Here is a 12305-nt window from a genome sequence, read left to right on the forward strand (position 1 = left end):
TATGAGAGACAGAATGGGGGGAAAGAATCCAGGAAATCACATTGTAGGATTTTTAATGAATTAATTCGTAAGTTCCTCGGTAAAATAAGTATTTGGTCACCTACAAACAAGCAAGATTTCTGGCTCTCACAGACCTGTAAATTCTTCTTTAAGATGCCCCTCTGTCCTTCACTCGTTACCTGTATTAATGGCACCTGTTTGAACTCATTATCAGTATAAAAGACACCTGTCCACAACCTCAAACAGTCACACTCCAAACTCCACTATGGCCAAGACCAAAGAGCTGTCAAAGGACACCAGAAACAAAATTGTAGACCTGCACCAGGCTGGGAAGACTGAATCTGCAATAGGTAAGCAGCTTGGTGTGAAGAAATCAACTGTGGGAGCAATTATTAGAAAATGGAAGACATACAAGACCACTGATAATCTCCCTCGATCTGGGGCTCCACGCAAGATCTCACCCTGTGGGGTCAAAATAATCACAAGAACGGTGAGCAAAAATCCCAGAACCATACTGGGGGACCTAGTGAATGACCTGCAGAGAGCTGGGACCAAAGAAACAAAGGCTACCATCAGTAACACACTACGCCGCCAGGGACTCAAATCCTGCAGTGCCAGACGTGTCCCCCTGCTTAAACCAGTACATGTCCAGGCCTGTCTGAAGTTTGCTAGAGAGCATTTGGATGATCCAGAAGAGGATTGGGAGAATGTCATATGGTCAGATGAAACCAAAATAGAACTTTTTGGTAAAAACTCAACTTGTCGTGTTTGGAGGAGAAAGAATGCTGAGTTGCATCCAAAGAACACCATACCTACTGTGAAGCATGGGGGTGGAAACATCATGCTTTGGGGCTGTTTTTCTGCAAAGGGACCAGGACGACTGATCCGTGTAAAGGAAAGAATGAATGGGGCCATGTATCGTGAGATTTTGCGTGAAAAGCTCCTTCCATCAGCAAGGGCATTGAAGATGAAACGTGGCTGGGTCTTTCAGCATGACAATGATCCCAAACACACCACCCGGGCAACGAAGGAGTGGCTTCGTAAGAAGCATTTCAAGGTCCTGGAGTGGCCTAGCCAGTCTCCAGATCTCAACCCCATAGAAAATCTTTGGAGGGAGTTGAAAGTCAGTGTTGCCCAGTGACAGCCCCAAAACATCAGTGCTCTAGAGGAGATCTGCATGGAGGAATGGGCCAAAATACCAGCAACAGTGTGTGAAAACCTTGTGAAGACTTACAGAAAACGTTTGACCTCTGTCATTGCCAACAAAGGGTATATAACAAAGTATTGAGATGAACTTTTGTTATTGACCAAATACTTATTTTCCACCATAATTTGCAAATAAATTCTTTAAAAATCAGACAATGTGATTTTCTGGATTTTTTTTCTCATTTTGTCTCTCATAGTTGAGGTATACCTATGATGAAAATTACAGGCCTCTCTCATCTTTTTAAGTGGGAGAACTTGCGCAATTGGTGACTGACTAAATACTTTTTTGCCCCACTGTATGTGTGCACTTTTTGGTGAAGCTTTAAATCTCATTGTACTTGTATAATGACAATAAAGGCATTCTATTCTATTCTACTGGGTAACTTAGTTGACGTTAAAAAAACATAGTTGACAATTTCCCCATTTTGACCCATAATTTCAATGGTAGGCCTTGCCTAGCTGACCGCGTGTCATTTTCTTGAACAGGTTAACATTAAACTTGAAGATATAACTGAATTAAAATCATTTAAAAATTGTAAACCATAACAATGTATGTAACATAGTTGACAGTCAATTAATATACTCATTGACAATGCACTATTTTAGATAAAATATTGAGGAAAAAAAAAGAAGAGAGGACATGCTACACAGCGTGTTTAACATGTCTGCCACCAAGGAAAAGCACATCACGTGATGCTGGTCACAAGGTGTTGGGACAAACCATTTTTAAATTGGGGGGGGGGGGGGGGAGTTCTGTTAGTAATACAGTTGGCAAATTAAGATATTTAAATTATTTGAATGAGAAAATGAATTAAAAAATATATTTTCTTTTGTATTTAGACTTTTGAAACAAACAAACAAAAAATGTTGACTTTAATGTTTTTTTTTATCCCCCACTGGGCGAAAGGTCCGAAGGGGGATTATGTCATGGCGATGTCTGTCCGTCTGTCCATCCGTCCCGGAAAGGGTACTCACCTTCTGAAATCAACTCCTCTCACAATTTTTGGAGGAATTTCATGAAACGTGACAGGATTCTTTGTTATATATTGGTAATAAGCATATTGTAATTTCGTTCAATTCAGTCGCATTTTACCAGAGTTATGGCCCTTGATTTCCAAACTTGTACTTTGACAATTTCATGAGGGTGTATTAAGCACTTATAGCATAGATATAGTTGCCAGCGGGGGATATTGTTCTCTCAGAGCACTCTTGTATTAATTATTTTGAAACCAAGACAAAAAAAAAACCCGTTAATTTAGGAACACTGACAAATTTAAAGCCAAATTCAAGAACGAAAGAAAGAATTCAAGGAAAAAAGAATTCAAGAAAGAAAGAAAGAAAAGTTGGGCTGATGTGTAAGGGGGGGGGGGGGGGGCAGAATGCTCCATGTTACTTTGAACATTTGAGCACAGGTATTTAAACTCATCCACTTTTGCCACCTCTACTTCTTGCATCCTCACCATTCCAACATAATCCTTCTCGTTCACACGCCTGTATTCGGTCTTGCTCCAAGCTCCAGTTGATCTTCATTCCTTTTCTCTCCAGTGCGTACCTCCATCTCTCCTCAACCTGCTCCCTGTTCTCACTACACAACACAATGTCATTGGTGCAGACTTGTAGTACTCGAGTTCGACTCGTGCCCTAATTTTAAGGACTTGTGACTTGACTTGGACTTAAGCACTGATGACTTGGACTTGTGCATTAACTGCATTCGGACTCATAAATTGGAGACGAGGACTCGGATTTTTTCTTTATTTTTTGTAACATGCCATAATAATTTGGCTGAAGATATTTATATCTACATTAATTTTATACTAATTTTGTGCAAGAGAATGCACATTCACCTGTTCATGTGTGATGTTCAGGAACAAACTAACGTTAATGCTGCTAAAATGCCTGGAGAGAAGCCCCTAGGATTGTCCACTTTGCTTATACAGACTTCTCATGTAGTGGGGAAAAAGTGCATTGCTGTGTGTTCCATATGTAGAAGAACTATCGAGGAGACGATGGGGACAACCTCGAACTTCAATCGTCATTTGGTAAAACTCCACCCAGAGAAGTGAGCGGCGTGCTATGTTCATTGCTCTGTTGATAGCGGGGCTTGCTTGCTGACCAATGAACTAGCTCATGTTAACCCTCTTGTGTTATTTGCCCTGTTGATAGCGGGGCTTGTATCAGACTTGACTCGGATGAGTAGTGGACTCGACTCGAAATTTTCTTTAATGACTTGGACTTGAACACTGGGGACTCGAGACTGGACTTGGATTCAAGGCTTAGTGACTCGACTACAACACTGCATCTGTGAACATCATACTGTAGTCCATGGAGACTCCTGCCTGATCTCCTCCATCAACTGGTCCATCACCATATTTATTAATGACGAGAAGTTAATAACGGTGGCGCGGACAGACGCAGTGGCTCAGAACTCTCAGTTATACAGCAGCGTTTTTGTTTTTTGTGTGTATGTTAAGACTACACAAAGGATTGGGGGAACCAAGCTCCCAAATCTGGACATAGTTTATGCTAGCCGTTGACGTAAGAGGGCTAATAACATCATCAAGGACTCAACACACCCAGGCCACAAACTGTTTGCCCCCCTCCCACTGGGCAAAAGATATAGGACCATCAGGACATGCACAAATAGACTGAGGAACAGCTTCTTCCCCAGAGTTGTGGCCTCCATGACACCCCATCCCCACACACTTACACACACATACATTTGATATACAGTACATCCACCCATAACTGCTGAAGACTGAAGAGAGTAAACAAATCAGTGGTCCCCCCCACATTGTCGCTCACGTACTGATCACTTTACATTCAGGACCCTGAATACAATTATTACAATTTGTGCAATATCTGTTTACACTGTATTTTTTATACTTAGTTTATCTTGTATTTTATTGCTGCTGAGTGCTTCCAAACAAAATTTTGCTGTAGAACTACAATCACAAAGTCTCATATCATCTCATCTCATCATCTCTAGCTGCTTTATCCTGTTCTACAGGGTCGCAGGCAAGCTGGAGCCTATCCCAGCTGACTACGGGCGAAAGGCGGGGTACACCCTGGACAAGTCGCCAGGTCATCACAGGGCTGACACATAGACACAGACAACCATTCACACTCACATTCACACCTACGGTCAATTTAGAGTCACCAGTTAACCTAACCTGCATGTCTTTGGACTGTGGGGGAAACCGGAGCACCCGGAGGAAACCCACGCAGACACGGGGAGAACATGCAAACTCCGCACAGAAAGGCCCTCGTCGGCCACGGGGCTTGAACCCGGACCTTCTTGCTGTGAGGCGACAGCGCTAACCACTACACCACCGTGCCGCCCACAATAAAGTCTTATCTTATAATTTAACATTGAAAAATAAATTACCTAATTTTTAAATAGTTTTAGGGCCCCTGTCAGTCACAGGCCCTTAGAATCATCTCAACTTTCTCTTACGGTGCCCCTGGTCCACATACCTCTGTAAATATGCCATCATGTGATGTTTGCTGAGGGGTGGAGTAGAACATGTTCTGCCTGGCAGCTATTTAAGAAATAAATCTCACTCCATGATAAATATCTTAATTGCAAATGTACTGTAGAAAAATGCTGTTTCTCAGATACAGGTCTTGTTAAACACCTGGGGAAAGTGCACAAGAGAAGATTCGTGTCTCATCTATCTATAAATATGTAGCGAGAACTTTTATTTCCTTCAAGGGATTTCTACAGGTTACGATCTCTTCGTTTTAGGTGCTTTTTAAAATGCATTTAAATGACAATCCGCATCCAAACGGATGGACACCACAATATGAAGGATGAAACATGGCAGACAGTGAGTGGTATTATAGGAATAATCAACAATGAGGTGGTGTGATGCATTTTCCGATTACAGCCATGTTCCATTGTGTTTTATTTGTCTTATACCACAGCAAGTCACCAACTACTGTATTACAATTTTATTTTATTGAAGATACTGTACTACTCTGAACTGCTTATAGTTACATAAAAATGCAACTTGTGCTACCAAGAAAACAGAAAGCACAAAGTCTCTTTCCTGATGGTGTAAAACTTACAAAGCATTACGAAAAAACTTACTAATTCACTTTCAAAGTACTGACACCTTCAACTCCTTACGTAAATGTTAAATAAACAGCAGCTTTCAGAACGCTTCACCCGATTAACAACTACACATATATCATTTCAATAGAAATAACGTATTAGAACATATTACACAGACATGAGTGTTTTACTGAGAAATATGCCACTCGTATTTTTTGTACAAACTACATCCAGGACATCAAGTGACAATTAGCTCTCTGTCCATAAGACCGATGAGTTATTGCCAACTTAACACATTTTCTTCTGACTAGAATTGTATCTCCTCTGTCATTGATCATGCGAATTCAGTTCTGATCGATGTTTTGGGTCGAGCTTCTCTTAAATAGAATTTAGTCCTTTGTTGAATTTCTTGTTGTAAATTTGTTGTGGAGGTCAGTTCTCTCTCACATTGTCACATTTCAGTTCTGTTTGATGTTTTGGTCGTCATAGCGGTTTTGATGGCAGGCCAGATGAGCTACTACGCCCTTGACATTCTGGTTAAACAATATTTACTGGCTTTTTTTCGTAGTATATCAGATGTATTCCATTCAGCTAGTATGGTGTTGAACGAGTTGAAGACAAGCTGAATGGAATACATCTGATATACCACGAAAAAAAGCCAGCCATTATACATACACATTTCTTTTGGGTGTTCAACGCGTCTTTCTCTTTCAAAATTCTCTCAACATCTTCCATATTTAACAAAGCGAACCTGGCAGCCATGTTTGTTTACAAATTGTCACAGTCGCTCGCTAGGGCAGAAGTTTTACATTTCCGACATGTCTCTTTTCCAGTTTTTCTCTTTCCATTGGTATGTTTTTCTCTTGCAAATATGAGTTGAAGAATATCTAGTGAAATTTTGGTAGCCTTTCAGGCGTTCAACGCGTTTTTCTCTTTCCCAGCGAACAAAGAAATGCTTCTGCACATACACAGCAGAAAACTCCCTCACTGAATATTCACATCAGCCCTGACGTGCAACATCATGTTGTCTTGACAACCACGCAATATCTTAAACCATATTACATGCTCATTCTCCATTGGATAGAGTGATGTAACACATGTAGGATAAGTGATAGCATGCAATATTGCTAGCATATCAAACCAACTTAATGAAACCTGCTAGAAGGGAATAGAACAAGTTTTTGTTCCATCGAAAAAGTGTCCTGTATGTATAATATTTCCCAATATTTCACTCCGATGACGTCACAGTGTTTTCCTGCTCACTGGACCGACATTGTCAAAATGGCAAACCGGTTCAAAATTAAAATTCTTTTGATTAACTTGCATTTTGTTTTTTTTGTTTTGGTGCATGTGCCCATATAATATAAAGAACATTATACAGTGATGCAAAGATATGAAGTTTATCTTCTTGTATTGAAAGATATCACTTGTTCGCTGCATTCACACATGATGTATACATTTCACCACTCGAAGATGTGGTGGAAGATGTCAAAGACTTCATATCACCACACCACCATGTAATATCTGATATGTATTTGTATTACAGCTAGCACTCTTGTCAAGCAGCTGTTATTAAAAAAAACAACAAAAAAGAAGTTTTGATATAGAATTTACAGTTTCAACTAAGTGCACTGAAACTTTTGACTGCTACACATTAGTGTGTGCCATTTTATTGTTTGAGAATAGTGATATTTACTGAACTGATAAATAAGTTAGAGGATATCTGAAGTATTTTACAGAAAGTTTATTTTTTTTCTTTTTGATAAAGACAGTTTTCTCTCTCTGTGTATATACACTCACCGGCCACTTTAAAGGAACAGTCCACCATACTTCCATAATGAAATATGCTCTTATCTGAATTGAGACGAGCTGCTCCGTACCTCTCCGAGCTTTGCGCGACCTCCCAGTCAGTCAGACGCGCTGTCACTCCTGTTAGCAATGTAGCTAGGCTCAGTATGGCCAATGGTATTTTTTGGGGCTGTAGTTAGATGCGACCAAACTCTTCCGCGTTTTTCCTGTTTACATAGGTTTATATGACCAGTGATATGAAACAAGTTCAGTTACACAAATTGAAACGTAGCGATTTTCTATGCTATGGAAAGTCCGCACTATAATGACAGGCGTACTAACACCTTCTGCGTGCTTCGGCAGCGCATTGATACGGAGCTCAGATATCATTATTGAGTGTCATTATTGAGTGGAACTCAATGCGGTTGCCTGCTGTTGCATGCCGAGATGCTTTTCTGCTCACCACGGTTGTAAAGCGTTAATACGAGTTGCTAGATCCTTGCTGTCATATAAAATACAAGGCGTTTCCACCCACAGAACCGTTGCTCACTCGATGTTTTTTGTTTTTCGCACCATTCTGTGTAAACTCTCAAGACTGCTTTATCTGAAAACCCCAGATCATCAGCAATTTCTGAAATACTCAAATAAACCAGTCCATCTGGCTCAAACCAACACGCATGCCACACTTTGAGATCCCAATTTTTCCCGTTCTGATGTTTGAAATGAACATTAAACTGAAGCGCTTGATTTGTATCTGCATGATTTGATACAGCGTGCTGCTGTCAAGGGATTGGCTGATTAGAGCACGGCATAAAACAGCAGGTGGATGTATAGGTATTCCTAATAAAGTGGCCAGCGAGTGGATACTGTACATAGCTTTGAATCATGTATGGGCAAATCCAGTGTAAAGATTTAGCACAAAATATATGTGAAGGGTGGTGACAGAGGACAAGACTACATGCAATGAAAAACGGAGAAACAATATTCATGTTCACTTTGACACTGCAACTGGCAAAACTAATTAAACTGACATTTCGAAAAACATCATGACAACAAGTAAAGAAATGAACAGATAATTGCTAAAATATTTCATGGGTCAAATCCTACTTTGTGAACAGTTTAAATTAAAAAAAAAAACCGAACAAACAATAACAATAGTGGGCAAATGTATATTTCAATCTGTAACAGTGAGTACAAAGAAAATCAAAGAATTATCAATCAATCAATCAATCAATCAATCAATCAATAGGCATCCATTCATTTATTCATTCAGCTGCTGTACATGGATGTCTGACAGTATTAAAGAGCTTAGAACAAACAGGTGGTGGAGTGCGAACAGAAACCAGACCACAAAGTGAATTACACTGACAGGCAGATCAGGATCACAAACAAAAGGTCTTGAGTAAAATCCAAGCTTGAGTAACTCTCAGTATTCTGGGCTGGAAAGCAGCGTTCAGACAGCTGGGTCTTGAAATGCACATAATTCAAATTCAAAGCCCACCACTGCAAAACCACAAGAGTTAAGACATTCAGTGAGAAACGTTTCAAATGTGGCAACAGCACTAAAATATATGTTTTATTAAAAGAAAAAAAAATAATCCTCACATATGATGCTGCACAGGTAGAAATGTACGGATTCATTTAAACTGGCCAATCTCAGTAAGAATAATTGCTCTTTCACAGTATTAATATTCTACAGTGATGAACTAAAATTCTTGTCGGAAACCAAAATTCAGGGTCCTCTGAAAAACTGAAATATAATAATAATAATAATAATAATAATATTCATTAGATACTAAATATAATTAATTAATAATAAATTAAAACTAGACAATTAAAAAAAATAAATAAAAAACTACCCCCCCCCCCCCCCCCCACACACTGTCATTCCATAACAAAATCAACCAAATTTTTCATTTTAGTAATTTTTTATCCAGTCAAATATACACACAAATGATGAAGGCGGCCAAAATATTAAAAGGCAGAGTGTTATCAGTTTTGTGTCCCATTTTGGAGCTCTCCAAGTACCCACATCCCTTAGTTTGGTTTTATGGAAAGACATGTTGGTACACCCTGGCACTGTAAATACCTTTCAGCCCAAAAACAAACAAAACCTGCTTTATAAATTGAGAGTGCATTTATTTAACCTTATTATTTTCCAAGCACACACACACACACACACACAGTGGTGCTTGAAAGTTTGTGAACCCTTTAAAATTTTCTATATTTCTGCATAATAGGACTTAAACATGATCAGATTTTCACACAAGTCCTAAAAGTAGAAAAAGAAAACCCAGGTAAACAAAGGAGACAAAAATATTATACTTGGTCATTTATTTATTGAGGAAAATGATCCAATATTACATATCTGTGAGTGGCAAAAGTATGTGAACCTTTGCTTTCAGTATCTGGTGTGACCCCCTTGTTCAGCAATAACTGCAACTAAACGTTTCCGGTAACTGTTGATCAGTCCTGCACACCGGCTTGGAGGAATTTTAGCCCGTTCCTCCATACAGAACAGCTTCAACTCGGGGATGTTGGTGGGTTTCCTCATATGAACTGCTCGCTTCAGGTCCTCCCACAACATTTCCACTGGTTAAGGTCAGGACTTTGACTTGGCCATTCCAAAATATTACGGTAACTTTATTCTTCTTTAACCATTCTTTGGTAGAACGACTTGTGTGCTTAGGGTTGTCGTCTTGCTGAATGACCCACCTTCTCTTGAGATTCAGTTCATGGACAGATGTCCAGACATTTTCCTTTAGAATTCACTGGTATAATTCAGAATTCATTGTTCCATCAATGATGGCAAGTCGTCCTGGCCCAGATGCAGCAAAACAAGCCCAAACCAAGATACTACCACCACCATGTTTCACAGATGGGAAAAGGTTCTTATGCTGGAATGCAGTGTTTTCCTTTCTTCAAACATAACGCTTCCCATTTAAATCAAAAGGTTCTATTTTGGTCTCATCCGTCCACATAACATTTTTCCAATAGCCGTCTGGCTTGTCCACATGATCTTTAGCAAACTGCAGACGAGCAGCAATGTTGTTTTTGGAGAGCAGTGGCTTTCTCCTTGCAACCCTGCCATGCACACCATCATTGTTCAGTGTTCTCCTGATTGTGGACTCATGAACATTAACATTAGCCAATGTGAGAGAGGCCTTCAGTTGCTTAGAAGTTACCCTGGGGTCCTTTGTGACCTTGCCGACTATTACACGCCTTGCTCTTGGAGAGTGATCTTTGTTGGTCGACCTCTCCTGGGGAGGGTAACAATGGTCTTGAATTTCCTCCATTTGTACACAATCTGTCTGACTGTGGATTGGTGGAGTCCAAACTCTTTAGAGAGGGTTTTGTAACCTTTTCCAGCCTGATGAGCATCAACAACGCTTTTTCTGAGGTCCTCAGAAATCTCCTTTGTTCGTGCCATGATACACTTCCACAAACATGTGTTGTGAAGATCAGACTTTGATAGATCCCTGTTCTTTAAATAAAACAGGGTGCCCACTCACACCTGATTGTCATCCCATTGATTGAAAACACCTGACTCTAATTTCACCTTCAAATTAACTGCTAATCCTAGAGGTTCACATACTTTTGCCACTCACAGACATGTAATATTGGATCATTTTCCTCAATAAATAAATGAGCAAGTATAATATTTTTGTCTCATTTGTTTAACTGGGTTCTCTTTATCTACTTTTAGGACTTGCGTGAAAATCTGATGATGTTTTCGGTCATATTTATGCAGAAATGTCAAATTCTAAAGGGTTCACAAACTTTCAAGCACCACTGTGTGTGTGTGTACACACACACACACACACTTTATATTCTGGTTAGGAATTAACTTCTCTTGGTCTCCAGGCATTTTCAACTTCTTTGTGATTACACTCAAAAAATAAATCAACTCTCTAACAGAATTATATTGTTAAATTTAGCTTCACCCCCCGAAAGGAAAATCCAAATTTGGCCATAAGGAATAAATTTGGTTTTCTGTGTTGTGGAAGAAGAAAGTTGTGCAGATTAATTAACATGAAAATTGTAAGAAATCCCCCCCCCCCCCCCAATCATTTAAAAAAAAAAAAAGTGACATTAATTTTTCACAGAAACCCCCCCCCCCCCCAACATTTACATAATGTGGCTAATTTGCAAGATGGAAGAGGGATTAACTGTAAAATGTCGTGGTTTTTCCATTTTCACCAAAATGTATAACATATTTGACCGGTTAAAAATTATCAAAATTTGGCAGGAAGCCTTGGTTGAGTTGGCACAGAATGACCTGATTATTTTAAAATTTCAACTTTTAAATAGAACCTAACTCCTCTAAACCAAATTGACAAATATACGTGTATATACACAGTACCAGTCAAAAGTTTGGACACACCTACCGGTAATTCAATGGTTTTTCTTTATTTTTATTAATTAAAAATACTCTTCATGTCTTAAAGTAATGATGGATGTCGTTTCTCTTTACTTCGCTGATCAGTTCTTGACATAATATGGATTACTGCAGTTGTGGTATGGAATAGGGCTATTTACTGTATTTTTATTATTTACCATTTGATCTCAAACACATTAAGAAGGCAAGAAATTGCACTAAATAACTTTTGACGAGGCACAAGTGTTAACTGAAACACATTCCAGCATGAAGCAGGTTAAGATAATGCCAGTAGTGTGCAAAGCATCAAGATAAATGCTGGCTACTTTGAAGAATCTAAAATGTGAAGCATTTTGTTTTCTTAAAGGAACAGTCCACCGTACTTCCATAATGAAATACTGTATGCTCTTATCTGAATTGAGACGAGCTGCTCCGTACCTCTCCGAGCTTTGCGCGACCTCCCAGTCAGTCAGACGCAGGGTCACTCCTGTTAGCAAATGTAGCTAGGCTCAGTATGGCCAATGGTATTTTTTGGGGCTGTAGTTAGATGCGACCAAACTCTTCCGCGTTTTTCCTGTTTACATAGGTTTATATGAGCAGTGATATGAAACAAGTTCAGTTACACAAATTGAAACGTAGCGATTTTCTATGCTATGGAAAGTCCGCACTATAATGACAGGCGTACTAACACCTTCTGTGCGCTTCGGCAGCGCATTGATATCTGAGCTCCGTATCAATGCGCTGCCGAAGCGCGCAGAAGGTGTTAGTACGCCTGTCATTATAGTGCGGACTTTCCATAGCATAGAAAATCGCTACGTTTCAATTTGTGTAACTGAACTTGTTTCATATCACTGCTCATATAAACCTATGTAAACAGGA

The 12305-nt window shown here is 39.5% G+C and overlaps 1 protein-coding gene across 2 annotated transcripts in view; it reads right to left on the bottom strand.

The window, feature by feature from the left end:
- Positions 1 to 6989: 6989 nt before the first annotated feature.
- The window catches only part of lnpep (leucyl/cystinyl aminopeptidase), a 75554-nt gene continuing 70238 nt past the window's right edge, over positions 6990 to 12305 (bottom strand). For both annotated transcript variants that reach the window (XR_009651414.1, XR_009651415.1), the window contains exon 19: positions 6990 to 8551. The gene's annotated coding sequence lies outside the window, so the exon portion shown is untranslated. The remainder of the gene's footprint in view (positions 8552 to 12305) is intronic.

The sequence above is a fragment of the Neoarius graeffei genome, chromosome 24, assembly GCF_027579695.1.
Source record: "Neoarius graeffei isolate fNeoGra1 chromosome 24, fNeoGra1.pri, whole genome shotgun sequence".
In the NCBI taxonomy this organism is placed as follows: Eukaryota; Metazoa; Chordata; class Actinopteri; order Siluriformes; family Ariidae; genus Neoarius; species Neoarius graeffei.